The sequence below is a fragment of the Zalophus californianus genome, chromosome 3, assembly GCF_009762305.2.
Source record: "Zalophus californianus isolate mZalCal1 chromosome 3, mZalCal1.pri.v2, whole genome shotgun sequence".
Lineage (NCBI taxonomy): Eukaryota > Metazoa > Chordata > Mammalia > Carnivora > Otariidae > Zalophus > Zalophus californianus.
Window position 1 is genome coordinate 114,650,080 of NC_045597.1, and position 21,311 is coordinate 114,671,390.

The window sequence follows — 21,311 nt, forward strand, 5'->3', positions numbered from 1 at the left end:
TGCTTGCATCATCTTATCTCCCCCTGTTCCTAAAGCCTCCTAAGCCAACTTTAGTGGTTTTAGAGTCCCAGCTGGTCATGATGCCCAAGAGTTTGTCCATGCTGAGTATTCTTAAAACTCAAATATAATACATTGATGTTGTTCATTGTTAGTATTAAGGTCACTGTCCCTGTTTTCATTCTTGGTCCCCAAAAAATTCTTTTAAGCATTTTAAGTCATCAAGGAAAAACTTTGAATTATAAGCTAAAGAATGCTAAGGAAATTTACATAGTAAAAACAAAGTCAAATGCTTTTATAAAAGCTTATGTTAGCATTTTAGGCCCTTTTGCTATAAAATATTAAAGTCCATGGTAATGAACATAGAAAAACAGTATTTAATATGAGTAATTGGACCTCATACGCCTCTCTTATGTGCTAAAATTTATGCCTGAGTCAGTTCTTGAAAGTAGAACTTTGTGTCCATTGCCGAAAATAAACATAATTCTCTATAAGTACTTGATTGCTTCATGCCACTTAAGTGAAGCTCCCAAGTGATTTCCAAAAAGGTTTGGAGGAATTGTACCATGTACTTTGTTTTTGAGAACTTATATAGTGGGTACTCAGTACATGTTTGTTTGAATTAACATGTAATTTTAGTCTCTGAAGATTAAGATACAAAGATTATTTTTACTAAGACCACCCAAGGAAGGAAAGGTTGGAAATTCATGGTATTTTATGTAAAAGGGAACCCAATTTCACCATCTATAGATACTAAAAGTACTACAACGTTATGTGTGATATTTAAATGTCACTTAAATGTTTTTATACTTAGAATATGTTCTTCAACTTGCCTTTCTTCACTTGACAGTATGTCTTAGAAATCTTTCCATATCACTTATAGAACTACCTCTTTTAAGTGTTGTATTATCTTCCATAATAAATGTTATATTATTTGTTTACCTATTCTTTAATTAATAGGCATTCAGGTTGTTTTGTGTTTTTCATTCTAATGAATTAGTGCTACTGTGAATATCATTTTACATAATTCTTTGTGCACAAATTTGATTATTTTTCCATACATGATGAAGAAGGATTGCTGTGTCAAAAGATATGCCTGTTTTAAATTCATATTGATACTGATACATTACCCTCCTAAAAGGAGGTAACAGTTTGTCCTTCTACCAGTTTATGACACTAGTCTTCCCATACTCAGCCAAACTTGATATTACCAATATTTTAAAAATGTTTACATGTCTTATGAGTGAAAAGTGATACTTCCTTATTGCTTTATTTTGCATTTTCTGATTACTACTAAATTGAGCATCCTTTCTTAAATTTACTGGCCTTTTGCTTTACCTCTTCTCAGCATATCCATATTTACTGTCCATTTTTCTCTTGGGCTTCTTATCTCTTTATTACTGATCTTAGAAGCTCTTTGTACATTACAGATATTGAGGCTTTGACTGTTAAATGTCTTGTGAATATTTTCCTCAGCCTATCAATTATTTTTTAAGTTTTTTGGTGATTCTTTTGCTGAATGGAGTTTTAAATATCGATATAGTCAAATTGAGCAGTATTTTTCATTATGGCATTTGGTTTTCATCTCTTTTAGAAGGCCTCCGTAAATATGGCACAAATAAACATATTCTTTTATATTGTCTTAATGCATTTATATTTTAGTTTGATTTAGTGTTTTTTATTTAAGTCTTGAATCATCTGGAATATGTTTTGTGAATTACATGAGTCATGGAAGTAACTTATTTTTCTTCCAAGTGAGTATCCAATTGTCCCAACTCTATGTATTGAATTGGCCGTCCTTTTCCTACAGAATTAAAGTGACACCTATATGATGAACTAAATTTGCATATCTATAGGTGTATTGGTGGCCACTCCTTTTTATTATACTACTTACCTATTCTTGCATCAATACTACAATTTTTTATTTATTTTTAATTTTTTTAAGATTTTATTTATTTATTTTAGAGAGAGGGAGAGAGTGAGAGCAGGGGGAGGGGCGGGGTCGGACAGGAAGAGGGAGAAAGAATCTCAAGCCGACTCTGCACTGAGCAAGGAGCCTGACACCGGACTTGATCTCACAACCCTGAGATCAGAACCTGAGCCAAGAGTCAAATATTTAACTGACAGAACCACCCAGGTGCCCCAATACTACAGCTTTTTAATATTATTTACTATTAGATAGGGCAATTATCCCTTTCTTGTTTTTGTATGTTTGTTTTATACGCAACTACCCTCTAATCCTTGTCATTGGTTCTAATAATTTTTCAGTGTGAGCTTTCTGAATAAATAACCACATTGACTTCAAGTACTGACAGTTTTATTTATTTCTTTATTTCTATTAACTATATCTCATATAGTAGTTGTTTGTCTTGCTAAATATGCAAAACCAATTCCTTGGTCAATATTCAAGACCAATCCCATTTTACATAAATACCTATAAAGGGTCCCATTTCTATCAACTTCTCCGGAAGGTTTTACCTTCTCTACCTGTTCCCTGTCTCAAATTCCATCCTTCTCCGTTGTGCAAGATGGATTAGAATTATTTTTCTCAACTTCTATAGCCTCCACATCTTTCTTTTCCTTCTTTCTTTCTTTCTTTCTTTCTTTCTTTCTTTCTTTCTTTCTTTCTTTCTTTCTTTCTTTCTTTCTTTCTTCCTTTCTCCCTTCTTTTCTTTCTTTCTTTCTAAATATTCTTTACCTTATATTTGAGTTATTCCAACCCATATATGAGGCTAAGGGAGTTAGGTGAAGTAAGGGAAGCGATTCAAAAGTACAGTAGCCCTTTATATTAACCTTTTTTGACCTTATGCAGCATTTTACTTTGCCCTTTATTTAAGCATTTAATCACTTTCCCTTATAATTTTCATGAGGCTATATTTTATCTCCCCAACATTTTAACTGCTTCAGGTCAAACTATTTCTCCTGTCCTTTTATCTACTTATATTTCCTTTCCTCCTTCCCTTATACCTGTGCTGCATGTTCTTTAACTTCATACAGACCTTTATTCCAGTTTAGAGTCTGTTTTCCATATCCTCAGTAACACATTTGCCATATCTCAAACTTCATTGCCCCTCTTTCTTTTGCTCACCCATTCCACAACCCTGGTCCTATTTTACTTTTGTTTGTGTTTTCCCTACATTTTTTTTAAAGATTTTATTTATTTATTTGAGAGAGAGAGACAGATAGTGACAGAACAGGGAGGAGAGGGAGAAGCAGGCTTCCCGCTGAGCAAGGAGCCCAACGCGTGGCTCGATTCCAGGACCCTGGGATCATGACCTGAGCCAAAGGCAGACGCTTAACTGACTGAGCCACTCAGGCGCCCCTGTTTTCCCTACATTTTAAAACTTTTTATTTTGAAATGATTTCAGACTTACCAAGAAGTTATTATAGTTATGTAAATTATCTATTTATTAGGTAATCTATTATTTATCTATGTATCTATTTATTATCTACACATACAAATTCAACAATTAACATTTTGCCATATTTACTTTATCATTCTCCCTCACACACACCCCATGTGGGTATTTGTGTATATTTTTTAGAACAGTTTGATATTAAATTGCAAATATGATCTATTCTGTTTTTGCTTTTTCCATGCCTATACTCAATAACCCAGAAATCCAACTCTATTCATACTGCTGTCTTGCCTAATAAGGCATGTTCTGGCAAATAAGGTCACATTTTGGATTATACTATAAATTCATGATCACTGACCTCATATTGACTTTCAAGGCTGCCTATATATGAGTCACTGTTTTTTCAAATTTGTAAACACAGGGGCATTTGGGGATATTATTTTCTTAAATTTTTCTATTAATTAATAAAAAATTAATTTCTATATTTATGAAAATTAATCAGATGATACATTCTATGTGATTTCAGTTATTTGGAATCTTTGAGATTGTCTCTATGGCCAGTTATTTTTATTTTTTTACCAAATATTTACATAATACTTACTATGGTCCAGGCACTAAGTACTTAACAAATCTTTATTTATTCAATTGCTCAACACTATGTGATAGATAAGATTATTATCTTCATTTTGCAGATGAGGAAACTGAGGGACAGAAATGTAACATTGCCTAAGTCTACACAAGTAAGAGAGCTGAAATTTTAATTCCACCAGTCTGGGTCCAGAATCTATGTTCTCAACCACCATACTGTGCTAATTTTTCTCATCTCAGGTGCTCTTTTTAAAATATGCATTTATAATTCTTACTGATTTGTATAATCTTCTGCTGTATTTCCATTAGATTGAGCATTTTTTTAATGGGGAAAAAGTGTTTATTGAGGCAAGTTTTAATTGATGAAAATAAAAATCTATAACAAAGTAGAAACAGTGATCAGTCTCCATCTATCTATATTATAACCTCAAAATATAAGTTGAAATTTTATAAGGATAAATTCACAAAAATGTGCTTTTTTTGACACTTAGATACACTGCTATGAGTTTAATCTGTGAGTTTATACAGAAATTTGTAATTAGTGAATAAATAATTTCAAAGCAGATACACATAATATATCTTAACACGATAAACCTAACAGAGAAGAAATGAGGCTGGTCCCCTAGCCTATGGTTCTACCCATAGGAGACTGCTTAGTCAAAATTATTTTCCTTTATTAAATAATTATAATTCTAGGTATCTATGCAAAACCAATCACTAAAAATGTAGAAAATTTACCCAGCATTGTCAGTTCTAGCATTATTCACCTGGCATGAATTGGAAGCAGTATAAAGTTTAACGTTAATGAAATGAATTATGATGTACACATATGATATAATAATATTCATTAAAATTATTACACAGGAACAAAAATGTTCAGTGGCCTGATACCACATTAAAAATAATATAAAGTGGAAAATTAGGACATAACAGTATAATCTCAATTACATAAAGACAAATTTACAGTTATTCTAGAAAATCTAGACTGGAAAGACACTATACTGGCATATTAATAATGATATTCTCTAGATGTTGTGATTTTAACTTTGTAATTTCTTAAGATATTTCCTAATTTTCTATAACATATGGATCTTTCTTTTTTAATGAAAAGGAAAATTTAATGCATTGAGTTAGGAGAAAGGGGAACCCTCCTACACTGTTGGTGGGAATGCAAGCTGGCGCAGCAACTCTGGAAAACAGTATGGAGGTTCCTCAAAAAGTTGAAAATAGAGCTACCCTATGACCCAGCAATTGCACTACTGGGTATTTACCCCAAAGATACAAATGTAATGATCTGAAGCGGTATGTCACCCCAATGTTTATGGCAGCAATGTCCACAATAGCCAAACTATGGAAAGACCAAGATGTCCAGCAATAGATTGAGCATTTTATGTAGTTCTAATCATTTATATCTTTATTAATTTCTTGCCTGTTTGATTTATCAGTTTCTGAGAAATGTATATTGACTGTGGATTGATTACTTTCTGATTGTAATTCTGTCATTTTTTGGTGTTAATTATTTTTAGGATATTGTTAAGTGTATCTGTTTTCAGAGTTTCTCACTAAAGATTCTTCATTCAATAATTATATAATAACTTCTCTATCAGTATGTTTCTAAAATAATGAGAATCAAAAGAAAATAGACCTTCAATCCCAAACAACTTCATCATTTCAACATGAATTCATACCCTCAGTCACAAATATTGCCTTTGTAACTGTAATAGAGAAGGCCTCTTATCCATCACAATCTGAACCTGTAGTTGATTTATTAATCGAAAAGACGTGTTAAAGCAAAGAATCATTAAAAAATACTTACAATTACACATTTCAATCTATAATCTATAAATATACATTCAGTCAATAATCTTTTTATTTTCTTAAGTTTTTATTTAAATTCTAGTTAGTTAATATACAGTATAATATTAGTTTCAGGTGTACAGTTTGATGATTCAACACTTATATACAACACTCAGTGCTCATCAGAAGTGTGCTCCTTAATCCGCATCACCTATTTAACCTCCCCCCCCCCCCACCGCCACATCCCCTCTGGTAACCATCAGTTGGTTTTCTATAGTTAAAGAGTAGTCAGCAGTCTTTTTAGATCAAAACCTTTCCCTATGAGTTTACTTGTTGGAGTACAGCAGTGTCTTTATACCAATGTGGTTTGCTTTTGTTTTTATTTTTTTTAACTTTGGAGAGGAATGAGAATTCAAAGACACTTGCAAGATAATCTGAATACAGAATTACTCAAGATTTTTAGGGTTGCCCCCCCACCCAAGATTCTCCACTCTCTCATCCTATTTGACTTCATTTTTAGGAGGCTGATATTAAACATTATGCCTTCAACTTAATTTTCACAGAAACAGTCATTCTCTTTTTATGCTTACATTCCATTAGTTTACAAAATAATTTTTAAATTCCTAAATTACACCAGCAAGTGTTAACTCAGATAGCTTTGGAAACAACACAACTAATATTGGAAAGTATACAACTCAAATGGTAAGAGCAGAGGTAAACATTTGTCTGTTTTCAAATAGAAATCCTGTTTTGATTAATTGATTGATTTGTTTAAGTGGAGGTCAGTTAAGAGAGTTTCCTCCATAGTTCAAATCAGAATATGTTCCTCAAGTAAATAATGGCAAAATTACAAGGTAATATCCATCTGACAGATGTCATTGTCAGCAAATGACTACATAGGAATGAGATTGCATTTATAAGTTAAGATACCTATAGACCATGGGGTGCCTGGGTGATTCAGTCGTTAAGCGTCTGCCTTTGGCTCAGGTCATGATCCCAGGGTCCTGGGATCGAGCCCCTCGTCGGGTTCCCTGCTCAGCGGGAGGCCTGCTTCTCTCTCTCCCACTCCGGCTGCTTGTGTTCCCTCTCTCACTGTATTTCTCTGTGTCAAATAAATAAATAAAATCTTAAAAAAAAAAAAATAGATACCTATAGACCAGCAATTCTTAAGTTAGAATGTCATGGATTTATGATACCAAAAATTTTTGAGCTTATGTACATAGAGATTCACCCTATACAAGGAAAATGGACATATTTTTTAAAGCTATATTCATGATACTTCCTAACACAATTCTCCACTTCAATCTAATCAGGCTTTTTCCTGTTCCATGAGTGTCTTATCTCAGTAAACACATATAAGATTGAGTTGAAAAAATTGAAGTCATCTTTATGAAGTCTCTCTCACTTTTCTGGCTTAGGTAGAAATGATAGAATTGGATGGACCAGAAGAATATCCAGCTCAGAAGAGATTCTTCAAAGTTTTCCAAATGTTGGACACAAATTTAAATTTTAAAAGTATATTAACACTGTAATAAAACTAACATGTGCACTCAAAGTGTGTTATACCAAGTTGTAAACACATCATGAAACAAACACATAAACACATCATGAAACAAAAATAAACCATGCTATTAGTTTATATTTTTATGGACTGCTGACTAAAGTTTTATACCAATATTCATATACATATTGGAACTTCTTATGAGTATGCATTTTTATTTTTAAGCTTTTAGCTGAGCTTTTTAAAAACTTGAGTTCATTATGATATATCCAAATCAGGTTATATAAGCAAGAACATTGCTGCAGCATGTATGCCTCGTTGAATAAATACAGACTCGACGTAGGGGCATCTCTCTTCCATGTATCCTTCTCACTCTTTAACAGTTTTGCAATGGCAAATTAATATGATAATATTGTATTAAAGGAAGTTTTCTTGCTTAATTTTAGTTTTGAGTATTTCTTGCCCATATTTCACATTTATGCCCAGAAACATGAGTAATGATTAGATATACTCATTCAATCTTGGAAACAAGATTTTCTTTACTCTTCCTTCCTTCAAGCTTCTAGACCATTTTTTTTTAAAGATTTTATTTATTTATTTGACAGAGAGAGAGATAGCAAGAGCAGGAACACAAGCAGGGGGAGTGAGAGGGGGAGAAGCAGGCCCCCTGCCAATCAAGGAGCCTGGTGCGGGGCTCTATTCCAGGACTCCGGGATCATGACCTGAGCCGAAGGCGGACGCCCAACGACTGAGCCACCCAGGCGTCCCTAGACCATTTTAATTGCAGAGATCTTAATGTTGCCAAAGCCAAATTTACTATTTTATTTATTTTTTTAAAGATTTTATTTATTTATTTGACAGAGAGAGACAGCGAGAGAGGGAATACAAGCAGGGGGGGTGGGAGAGAGAGAAGCAGGCTTCCTGCAGAGCAGGGAGCCCGATGTGGGGCTCATCGTGACCTGAGCTGAAGGCAGACGCTTAACGACTGAGCCACCCAGGCGCCCCCAAATTCACTATTTAATTAAAAAAAAAAAGGTTGCCTTTGGCAATTGCTTTTCTGTGGTAATCAGAATTGTATCAATATTAGAGAGCCAAAACAAAGTACAAAAATGACGCTTTTGAAGATGATTTAAAATTGCAACTGTCAGGGGTGCCTGAAATATTTAAAATATTTAAATTTTAATTTAATTTTAATTAATTAATTAATTTAAATTAAACTCTAGGGTCAACTACAAATATTTAGGTGTTTTTGTGGTTCCCAAACACATTACCAGGTACATGGTATGCAAACAATGTGCTTTGAGTTGAATTATTTGTTTTTCTCACCTTTCAAAATGCTAAAGAACTTTTTTACTCCCCTAAACTATAATCATAAAATAGTAAAGTTCTTGTTTAGTAATATGTTAAAACCACCCAGTGATATATAAAGGTGGCTTATTGCAGGTGTGTTTTCAACCAAAATCAAATGGAGGCTGAATAGAATCTACTTTTCTCTTATTCTATTTTCAGTACAATTTCTTTTTTTTTTTCTTTTTTCCATTTTGTTCAGTACAATTTCTAAATTCAGGAACTGTCTGCAGTGCCTACAAGAGTGCCTGGCACACAGAGAATAACTTGTTGAGTAAATAAAATGAATGCTTATATACAAACTAAAGGTGTTAAGTTCTCTGAGAATACTGATGGTATTTTGTACTTCCCGATCTGACAATGACATGTGCAGTGCTGAGCATGACAAGGACTCAGTACATGCTTACTGATCAGTTATGCTCATCATTCACTCAAGAAATATTTTTGACTCCAGCATGTGTGAGGTTGTATACTTTGTGCTATGGGAAATAAAAAGTTGTGAGACAGTCAGCTTTCATGGAGTATTGAACCTAAAGCAAAAAATTATAGGGAATTTTGTCTGTTGTGATGACTTATATGGCCGTGTGCTCACAGAGCTTATGTTCTTGTCAGAGGAAATAACAAGAGGGTTAATGTTAAAAATGGAGAGGAAATAACAAGAGGGTAAATGTAAAATAGGTTAAAAACTAAGGAGAAAAACAATAAAATAGGAAAGAGGGATATAAATTACCAAAGAGGAAAAGAGAAAGTAAAGTTATTTAATTTCTCTTGCCTCCATTTCCTTAATTCTCGAAAAGAAAAAATAATAGTACTTATTTATAGGGTTGTGACAAGGATTAAATGAGTTAACATATGTATGTATAAAATGCTCCGTGCTGTTCCCAGAAGATGGTAGGAAGTCAGCTAATATTATTCATGCATTTGTCTAGAATAGCTTTAGAAGAGTAGTCATCTTATTTTCATCGCTTACAAACTTCTTTTATTGAAGGATATACTTCCAAATGGTTTTGAACTACTTTATATACAGGCTAAGACTCCCTCATCCATATCTTGCTGCTTTTAGCTTCTGCTTCCAATGCACTCACATCTAATAATACTTTCTTATTGAAGTGAATCATTGTCCTTCCATAGTATTTCTTCTAGAAAACTATTTGCTTATCTGGATGTCAGGTCACTGTTTTCTATTTCAGGCATGAGGCAGGCATCCAGATCTTCCTGTGGAAAATATTCATTAATGCTTTATCACTTATCGCATCTCAAGGTTAAAAGGTCTGACAAAATAAGACCTTTATGCTTGCTTACCAGCTTAAAAAATATATATATAATATTGGAATTGTTATTATCAGACAGAAATGTAAAATCTTTAATATTAATCTTTTGGAACTAAGATCATTTGCATGGATGAGGTGAAGTTGCAGGTCTCCTACTACCTTTCTTTGTCTAACTTCAGTGCATCCTTAAATGTATCCTGTGTCCCCCTTTCTCTGATCCCTGAAAACTAGACTAGCTCTTTTTTTTTAAGATTTTATTTATTTGACAGAGAGAGATAGGGAGAGAGGGAACACAAGCAGGGGGAGTGGGAGAGGGAGAAGCAGGCTCCCCACCAAGCAGGGAGCCCAATGTGGGGCTCAATCCCAGGAGCCTGGGATCATGACCTGAGCTGAAGGCAGATGTTTAACGACTGAGCCACCCAAGCGCCCCTAGACTAGCTCTTTCTTTGTACTCCTTTAGCACTCCATATTTAGCCCTATTGTAACCAGTGTCATTCAACGTTGTAATTACCTGTTTCCCTGATTGCCCCACTCCCTGCCCTCCACCTCCTAGGCATGTATGCTCTTTATGTCCAGTTCTTTTGTATCCATTACTGTGCTTCACATGTAGTTGATGCCCAGTAAATACTTAAAACAATCTACTATCTGGAGTACCTTTAATATATCAGGATTATAGGAACATAGTTATTTAATCTTGGTTCCATATCCCTTAGTTGCTCCTTTGTCCCTCCTGGCTGCTTTCTGAGGAAAAGCGATGCTCAAGCATATGTACACCATGTGCTATAAACATTCCCCTGTCCTGCTCTGGCCTAAAACCAAAAAGAAAAAAGAACAAGTAGGCTGGCTATCAGGAAATACCCAAAGATGGGGGAGCACCCTGTGGAGTAATTATGGTCCCGGATGTGGTTCTTACTCTTCCAATTAAAGAAAAAGTCGAGGGTGCCTGGCTGGCTCAGTCAGTAGACATATGACTCTTGTTCTCAGAGTCATGAGTTCAAGCCACATGTTGGACATAGAGATTACTTTAAAAAATAAAGAAAATAAAGAAAAAGTTTATTTGCCATTGCTCTTATGGGTGATGGGCCTCTAGGTTCTGGTACAGATCACCTGTATTTACAAGAAATTAACTTATAAGCCAAACATAACCCATTTGTCTGTTTATTTGCTTTCATTGACTGAAGTACTTGTACATGATATCCAAATTATGAACTTAATGATATCAAAGCACCTATGAAATCCAACAAAAATCAGAAGGTTGTTCATTACCTTGGAAAGAGAACAAAATGAGCTACACTGTCCCAAGGATTATTTTGCCCTGACTGAGAAAGAACCTTGTCAATGTCTCCTTCATATCTAGGAGAAAATAGAGTAAGGAGTGATAAGGCCTCAAGTACACTTTTGAAAGTTCTTATAATTTTTTTTTCTTATTTGCTGAAAGGAAACAATGTTAAAAGTCGAGGGGTGGCATTTTATAACTCAATAATGGTAATGTACAATTTGCTTCCATAATTCTTTGATCCCAAGATGAGTTCTTGAGATAATGCTAATGTGGTATTACTGATGATGGGGCTAAGAAAGAAGAGGCGATAGAAGATTAAAGTTGGGTGAGAATTCTGTGTACTCTCTGCCTCCTCTAACTCGAAAACCACCATGGTTTCGGTCCTCTCAATTTTATCAAGAAAATTAACTGTTTGCTCTTGGTTTTAGCTGCTTTACTAGCACTCCTTCACATACTAATAATGCATGATGATCCACCGAGAGTTCATTCTCCACCGCTGTGAAGAAACTCTGAAGTGTAGGTTAAGTGGTCATTTAAAAAAAAAAAAAGTAAGCTGTACTTCTTGACAAGGGCTACAGTGAGTCCTTCAAGCCTTATCTCAAGGTCCTTTCTATTCCAGAGGTTGGAAACCCAAGTGCCTACAGGGGCCAGGCTGGTGGGAATGAAGCAGAAAGCTACTGCACTGAACTGGAGAGCCAAGTCCTTTCGGAAGGAGCAGCCACTGCTCCGTTCCAGATAATTGTTGCAAGGCGGGCATGTTGACCTAGTGTTACTACATTGTCCAGGTTCTCAGGTAAAGCAGGAAATACAAATGTTCATGTGAAATCTTTTAATTTAAATATTGTCAACTAATTCACTTTTATTATTATTCTCGAACTGTGTACGTGCCAAACACTGCCACAGGTGGGATTTGGCCCAGAGTCCTCTTGTTTGTAACTTGGTCTTGTATTTTACTTAACTATTTGTTAAATTAGAGACTTTATTTTCTACAGGTTTTGCTTTTCTTCAGCACGTTCTCTAAGATATACTCTATAACTGGTTTTATGGTTCTGAAACTCCCTCCCTCTCCAACCTGAATACTTAGTGCCTCAGCTTTCTTTGGCTGCTCCATTTTCTCTGCCTCCCTCAGCACTCCAGAGGCAGTCCAATGCTAAATGGAGTTTCCTTGAGACACTTTTCATATGACACCACAAAACATCTGCAGGTATTACTACTCATTCATTTTGTTCCTGATCTGTGGGCTACATAAACACAGTGAAAGTTCACTTATTTCATGGGACTGAGAGATTGTATGCTTTGGACTTCTGTTTTTAGAATCCACACAGAGACGGTACTCCTCCTCTTCCTTCTGGAGAGACTTTATTAGTTCCCTTTTACATTTAATTACATTTGTTGGAGGCATTGATTAGACCTGAGTGTTCCTACGTATTGATACATATTTAGAGACAGTGTCTTTGGGTGGGTTTCTACAATGGCTGAGGAGTCTTCCTATTTCGTCCTTGATTAAACTGATTTTCAAGGTTACTAGGGGGCACTATTACCTCTCTACAGAACTGATTATTCCAAGTAGCAACTGGGTATCCATTGCCAGATGAATTGAGGAGTGCTAAACACTTGTAAGTAAAAGAGCATATAAATATTAGTTGTTTAAATATGTTATACTACCCCAAATGGGCACAATTCGTAATTGTCTCATTCTTTTTTTTTTCCAACACTGATTTCTTTAATTAATTTTAAATTGAGGTATAACTGATATACAACATCCTATTAATTTCAGGTGTACATCATAGTGATTAAATATTTTCATACCTTACAAAATGATCCCTGTGATAAATCTAGTTACCATCTGTCACTATACAAAGTTATTACAATATTATTGACTATATTCCCTGTGCTGTACATTACATCCTCATGACTTGTTTATTTTACAACTGGAAGATTTTACCTCTTAATCTCCTTCATGTATTTTGCCTACCCTCCAATCCCTCCCCCTTCTGGTAACCAAAGGTTTATTTCCTGTATCTATGAGTTTGTTTCTGTTTTGTTTTTGTTTGTTCATGTTTTTTTAGATTCCATAAGTAAGTGAAATCCTATAGCATTTGTCTTTCTCTATCTGACTTACTTCACTTAGCATAATACCCTGTAGGTCCATTGATGTTGTCACAAATGGCAAGGTTTCATTCTTCTTTATGGCTGAGTATATTCCATTGTTAATGTGTATATATATAGATAGATAGATAGATAGATAGATAGATAGATAGATAGATAGATACATTATTCATTCATCCATTAATGGACACTTAGGTTGCTTCCATATCTTGGCTATTTAAATAATGCTGCAAAGAACATAGGGGTGCATATATCTCTTCAAATTGGTGTTTTCATAATTGTCTCGTTATTAGTACAGTTTTGGGAAAAAAACAATATTGATATACATCATTTCTCAGCAATATTTGACCTGTATATATTGAGCTGTTCCTGGAGTAGCCACAATACAGTAATGTACAGATAAAATGTGAAAGTTACTCCTTAAACGTGCTCAGTTTACTCTAAAATATATTATGTAAATGCAGACATGTATTTTTTATAAATATTCTCTAGGAGAAACTTCACTATACTACAGAAAAACAAAAATAGCAAACTCTGCTGGTGGCTAATATACAGAAAGAGATCATAAATAATATTTCCCTCAGCAGTATAGTGAGTTTATCAATTAGCTTATAGATGTGCTGGTATAACTTATTATTATACTTAAAACAGTTCTCTAACTTTTTTTTTTATAGAATACATATTTGGGAGCTAGTGATTGTATACTTTTTAGCTTTTAAGAAAGTGAAATGGGAGCACCTGGTTGGCTCAGCCAGTTAAGCCTCTAACTCTTGGTTTTGGCTCAGGTCCTGATCTCAGGTTCATGAGATGAGCCCCACCTTGGGCTCTGCACTAAGCACCAGTCTGCTTGAGATTCTCTGCCTCTCCCTCTCCATCAGCCCCTCCCCCTGCTTGTGCGCACTCTCCCTCTGTCTCAAATAAATAAAGAATGCATAGTAAGCATTTTGTACATATGTATACCGACCCTCACTTTCCACTTCCTTAAATATTTTTATTTTAATTATTTTATTTATGTATTTATTTATTTATTTATTTATTTTTGAGAGAGAGAGAGAGAGACTGCATGAGCATGGGGGCAGAGGGAAAGGGAGAGAGAGAATCTTAAGCAGGCTCCACGCCCAAAGCAGGGCTCGATCTCACAACCCTGAGATCATGACCTGAGCCAAAATCAAGAGTCAGTCATTTAACTGAGCCACCCAGGTACCCCTCCTTAAATATTTTTAAGAGCACAAAGGGAAGCTTTAACTTGAAATTAACTTTCTCAATTGCTCTTTCTTTGCAGTTATGTAGAATGGCAAGGGTGAAAAGAAAGCTCAGTTATGTATAGTAATATATGTGAATTACTGGATATTATAAGGAGGAATTACAAGGGGTTACCCAGTTTAGACTTGGAAAACCAAATAATGGTTGGGGAAACCAGGGAAGACCTCTCTGAGGAAGTGACATTTAAACCGAGATAAACAGAAGTTGGTTTAATGAAGAACAAGAATGTGGGGATGGGAGATGTATTCCAAGCAGAAAATTAAGAGTGACACTCTGAAGCATTTTAGAACGAATCAAAGGGATAATCTTAAATTTTTTTCTCGTATTTAGAACATCCAGGTTAATGTAGCATTTTATATCTTTTTCTCTAATTGGCTAAAACAGAAGGAGAAATAATAGCATAATACTAGGCACAAAGCTTATGACTATTTCCAATAAAAAGTTTCCTTAATGCTTTTAAAGACTAGGAAAACATTACTTGGCTGATCTATGGATATAATATTTAGTTTTTTGGAAATAATATTTTTCCTAATTGAAAAGCCAATACATTTTTACTATGGAAAATTTTGAAAATACAGAAAAGCAATGAAGAAAATAAAAATCATTCATATTCTTGCTAGCCAGAGACAACCACTGAGAGGGTAGTGCTGCTCTATCCCACATCTACATATGTAACAGCATTTTTGTAAATGAAGATTTATAATTATACATGCAACTTTGTAGTATATACAACATCCTATTAATTTCAGGTGTACATCATAGTGATTAAATATTTTCATATTTGTAGTATGTTTTCTCACCTGACAATATCACGGATCTTTTCCAGTGCTATAAAATTTTCCATAACATGACTTTAATAGCTATGCATAAATAATAACAACTTGGATATTTACTGTGTGCCAGCCATTGGTTTAAGACTTTTAACTTGTATCCACAGAACAATTCTATAGGGCTATAATCTGTTTCATAAACGAAAGAAATTTTAAAACTTGCCCAGGTCACAAGCTAATAAAGGGGGGGGAGCTACATAGTAGCTTCTCAATACGGTAATTAATTTACATAAAATGCTGTTTTTAGACCTTCCGGTTGTTTTCTGTATAATTTTTGGCTGTTTGAAAAAATAGGCATGATTTTGTGGGTTGCCAGTCTAGGTTAGGTTCAGCTGGGCCAGCTCATCCCTGTTTCACATGGTGTTGACTGGACTCACATGTCTAAGCCCTTAGCTGGACTGGCTAGACTAGCAGGACTTGTCGGTCTCCACCTGGATTCTCATTCTTAAGCGGGCTAGCTCAGGTTGTTCTTGTGACAATGGCATTCCAAGAAGCAAGAGTGGAAGATGCAAGGCCTCTCAAGGTTTAAACTCAGCACTTGAACAGTAGTACATCCATCAAATTCCATTGGTCAAAGCAAGTTGCAAGGCCAGCCCAGATTGAAAGTGTGGAGTAATAAATACTACCTCCTGATTAAAGGAGCTACAAAGTATTTCAGGCCAATTGCAGTCTACTATACTCAACATTTAGCTCTCTGAAGGCTAGAATGTATAAGTTGCTTAACTCTGGTAGCTAGAAATGGATATAAATAATTCCCCTAACCATAGATGGGCATAGGCCAAGATGCCTGTTACCTTGACTTTAAGAACTGGCCTCATTCTGAGGAACCTAACCCCATACCTTCCGAGTTTGTGAAAAAATGTAACCTTCCTACATAAATATGATCCCTCATGTATAGGTTGTGAACGTTTACACCTTTCTGCACAAAAAGTGCAAAGACGTTTGGAACTAGAGAGCTTCAGTCATCAGTCAGGAAAGATGTGCTTATGGTACCCTGACACAACTGTATAAAACGAATGTAAATGTGCTGAGGTAGTTTGGGCTAAGTAGAGCCTGAAGGATAGTAGAGCCTGATAGAGCCTTACATCGGATGCATCTAAGAAGTATGTTTTAGAAGAAGTGGCTGTACAATGAAGATAAGAACCAAATGACAATAATAACCAAAATGAATATAGGGATAATCTATGGGGAAGTTTTTTAAAAATGAAAAAATATGTAACTGCAAGATAAGTGTGCTCATAAATAAAAATGCATATAGCTTGAATAAATAGGTGAAAGGTGAAACAGATGGGAAGGGGTGGCTAAGTGCTGTGAAGGAGCTGTTTGAATAATTGATATGAGAGTGAAAGATAATTGGAAAGGAGAAACGTGATTTAGGGCTGCTCTAACAAGCACAGTTTAACTAATAATGATGGAAAGATTATGAGTATATCCATTTATTACCCAGTCAAATGATAATAATGTTGTAGCCACTCAGATATTACTTTCCAAAATGCTAATGCTGATGTTATTTTTTAATCCAATCATACCTGTTGTGGTATATACATATTATTTTGGAATTTAAGTATAGAGGTAGGTTTTATGTGAGACTTGTTCTCAGTTGGAGAACATGAGGCATTCACTTGCAAATGTTGGAATGGAACAGACTTCTTATTTAACTTTAAGTATTTCAAGGGCTAAGGTGATAATCATAGCATAAAAAGTATAGATGATGGCTTAGAATTATATAATATATGAAACATTGGTATTTTACCTGATTTACATAGTCTTACCTTGATAAATCAGCAGTTCACCTGGTATTCATTCTATCCTACTACGCATCCAAGGAACTCCACTGGGCACAAGATCAATGTGTGATGTCATTTTAAACATTTTAATAGAATTTACTCATGATATCATATGACTGAAAAATCTACTTATTATTTTTACCATTAGTCAAGTTTGTGTGACATAATTCAGAAGATTTATAATGTTTGATGTTATTTGGAAAGATTTATGAAGAATAGCTACTTATTTGTTTTCATGATGTCATAATCTGATAGTCTTCATGATGTTCTGTGAAAACTTTTAAGATATACATTTAATACTGTATTAAGTAGTGAGTGTATTCTTAGGTTGACAAGAATGTCAGTAAAACAGATGAAGAAAAAAGGTCTGTTGCATTAATTAGCATCCTATTGAAATAAAAGTTTAATTTTTATATTGTTGGATTCATTTAATGGTTTCTTTATTAATCCAATTAAAATGTGTATATAAACTACTTCATAAATAAAACTGATGCACTTTACAAATAAAGCATAAAGTCAGTTTGTTAATTTTCTTAAAAGCCCTATCATACTTTCTACACAGAAATTATTACTCAGAGACTATGAGATCATCAGGGACAGATCTAGAGCAAAAAATCTTTTGTATATTTTGTCAACATTAATACTCATTGGCTTCTACTAGCCTCTTTTAAAAATCTCTTTCATTTTAGATGCATGTATTGCTAAAAAATCTTACTAAGCCTACATGGCAAAAATCAGAATATAAAACTATGTTGACTAATTAGAATATGCATAGTCTTCAGGAAGCACTTAAGCACCTACTGCAGGCCAGGCACTACCAGGAACTAGGAATAGAGATAGGAAGGACCTAGAGAGACACGTCCCTGCTGTGAGGGAGTTTACATTCCTCTGGGAAGAGATAGCCAATAAACAAACAAATAAATGATAAACAAATGGATGACAAGAGGTATCAGTGACTTAAAGTCTGAGAGATTACCTATGGTATATAGTATAGTCTCTTCCAGGACGAGACATCTAATTTGAATTCCGAATGGTCAGAAGAAGCCAATGCAAAGAAGTAAATCAAGCCACTAAATTCAATTCACCAAAAGCCAATTCTCAGACTAATTTACATATTGAAAGGAAGTAGGAAAATAAAAATGTTGGTAAAATTGTGGTAAATCTCCTCAGAACGTGCACACACACACACACACACATCACTTTTTGAATTATATTATTGTTGCTGCCAGAATTGTTTGTGAAATAAATTTAAATCCTGTCCTAAGTGTAAAATCGATCCTTGATCCTGAGTGTTAGTGAGATGGAGGTACCTTTCATATCATGATATCTTTTCTGTTTTAACCTGTGTCTATTAGGTTCAAACCAAGCCATATAAACAAGGTCATAATGGAATTTCCAGGGGAGATGAAGGAAAAATGTTGTGGATATGTAATTTCCTATGTTAAATTAAGAAAAGAGGAGAAACTATTGTTTTTATAATATCAACTATAAAAATAAAGCTTGACTAAATCTTGAATGATGGGTCCATGTAAGTGATAAAATTATCAGAATCTTAGAGGCAAAGAGAAGATTTTCATATTTAGCAGAAGAGGATATACAGGGGTTTCAAAAGTTTGAAAACTATGGCCTGAAGTGCTTTCCCAAAACTACCCTTTTGTCACTTTAAGAAATTTGTCAAGGGTCTTAAAATTATGCACCTCTGTTTTAGCAAATAATTCTCAGTAAATTAGCAAAATGGCTATTGATTTATGTACAGATAGATATATTTATCTCAGATTTACTTGTAGTTGTGAAAATTCAGGAGAAAATCTATGTTCACAAAAGGGAAGTAAATAAATTATAGATATATAGATATAGACCCAAAAATTCTATCCAGCAATTAAAAGTCATATTTTGGAAAAAATATTTAATGCCATAGTAAAATGCTCAGGATGAAAATAAAGTATAAAGTGGTAATGATTCAGTATTTAAAGGAAAAAGATGCATTTATAACATGGAAAAAACTTGGAATCAGTGCAACTTTGGAGAGCAATTTGGCAGTATCTGAAAAGTTGAGAATGTGCAGACGCCACAATCTAACATTAATATGATAAATATACCAATAGATGAATAGTTCTATAATCATATGACACAATACCATTCAGATGTTAAAAATTAACAAATTCGATCTATATATCTGCAACAGAGATAGATCTATGTATCTCAACTGAGATAGCTCTCAAACAGTGTTGGATTTTAAAAAGCAAGTTGCAGAATGATATATATGTGTAATAGTGTTTATATAAAAATTTTAAAATGCATATAGCAATACCAGATATTGTTTACGTATACACATAGGGAATATACCTATAAATGCATAGCCTAGAAGAATGAGGACCAGATTCATAATGGTGGTTGCCTTTAAGGTGAAGAGAAGGAAATAGGACTAAAGAAAGATGGGGTAGGGGAGGAAGATAGTATTTAACTCTATCTGTAATAGTGCTTTATTTTTAAAAATAAGCAAAACTGATAAAATGCTTACATTGTGAATTTGGAGTGGTGGTTTATTGTTTGTTATTATAAATTCTTTTTTAAAGTGTGCTTTTAAAACTTTCTAAAAACAATGATTGAAAGAAAGTATGTTCAGGTTTGCAGTAGTTATTATTCAACAGTGAGATTACAGTTCAATTTTAATTTCACCTTCAAACATCTCTGAATTTTCCAAATTCACAAAATGAATGTTGAGAAAATCAGGGCCACTTGCAGATAAATAAACGAGAACTGTGTAGTTACTGGACCTTGCTCTGTGAGGAGTCTCTAAGGCCCTTGCAATTGAGCTGCTTCTAAAAGGCTGAAGTATCAGCAAAAAAAGGATGACCCTCCCAGGGCCAAAAGGGAGTAGAGGGCTGGCTGCCTGCATAGTGTGGAGACATAAAACTGCCATGTCCTGGGAAGGAGGCAGGGGCATTAGTCTGAGCCAGTGGGTCTCAAACTTGAGCATGCATCAGAAACACCTGGAGGGTTTCTTAAAGAACAGAGTGACCCCTAGAGTTTCTAATTCATTAAGTCTGGGGCCAGGCCTTTGCATTTGTATTTCTGACAAGTTCCTGGGCATTATTGACCATAATGATGTTTGTCCCAGGACCATGCTTTGAGAACTGCTGGTCTAAGCAAAACCCAGCCATCAGATATTTGTATTTTTCATTACTGAAATATGAGAGAGACATATTTGGCAGGAATCAATCCAATGTTATTATCTGGCAGATCCACAAATTAGTTAATGGACTGAGCCAGCCTGTCTCAGGGAAGTTGGAGTCACATACAAAAGCAGGCAAACAAACAGAGAAAAAAAAAAAAGAAGGAAGGAAAGGAAGGAAAAAAGAAAGAAAAAAGAAAATAGGCATCAAATGATCAGAAAGCTCAAAAGTAGGGAGAATGAGAGCTGGTCCAATCTAATGATCACAGACCACTGAAGGCATTTTATTGGGAAAAGCAGGGTAATAAAATGAGCATGAAAAAGGACTATTTAAAAAAAGCAGGTTCAGTAATCTGGGTCTGTTACTATTTGACAAAACTGGGAGTCCAGGATGGTATGAAATTCATGTCTCTTTCCCATCTTTCATTAGCACTGGGAACTCCACTGGGCAGGACTGACCCTTCCTTGCTCTCTCCATCCTTTCTTATCCTTCCTCCCTCTTTTCTTTATATTCTTCCACACGGAACAGCTCTTTAATGCCAAACATTACACTGGGCTATGGATAAAGAGGTGCCTCCTATCTTTGTACTTCAGCCACAGCATAGTCCCAGTTACCTAGTACTGCTGACTGTCAAATAAAACATGAATAAACACATACATGATCAGCAGGGGTCATGGTTAAGGTGCAGTGAATGGGAGACAAGTGGGTCATTTCTGTGAGAAGCATAGACACAATGGAGTGGCCCCAACAATGTTAAGTTAGCAGCTTGAGACACATTGGCAATGATACTACTGGGCACTTTTCTTTATACCCCACATTTTTCCCAATAAATTTGTGCTACTTTTCCCATTGCTTGTTGATGTTTACAACACCCATGCACAAGGTTTGTACTTTCAGCTAAATGACCTTTATCTGTCTCAGAGCCCAGGCTGCAAATACAGCATATGCCTGAATACATGATGCCTTTTAATATAAGGCATTCTCCTGTTTTCTCAATAAAGACAGGC

The 21,311-nt window shown here is 34.8% G+C and overlaps 1 protein-coding gene across 1 annotated transcript in view; it reads left to right on the forward strand.

Annotated features, from left to right (window-relative positions):
* Positions 1–21,311, forward strand: part of MBD5 (methyl-CpG binding domain protein 5) — a 167,951-nt gene that overhangs the window by 81,503 nt on the left and 65,137 nt on the right. The window contains exon 3 of the mRNA XM_027588361.2: positions 11,759–11,932. The gene's annotated coding sequence lies outside the window, so the exon portion shown is untranslated. The remainder of the gene's footprint in view (positions 1–11,758; positions 11,933–21,311) is intronic.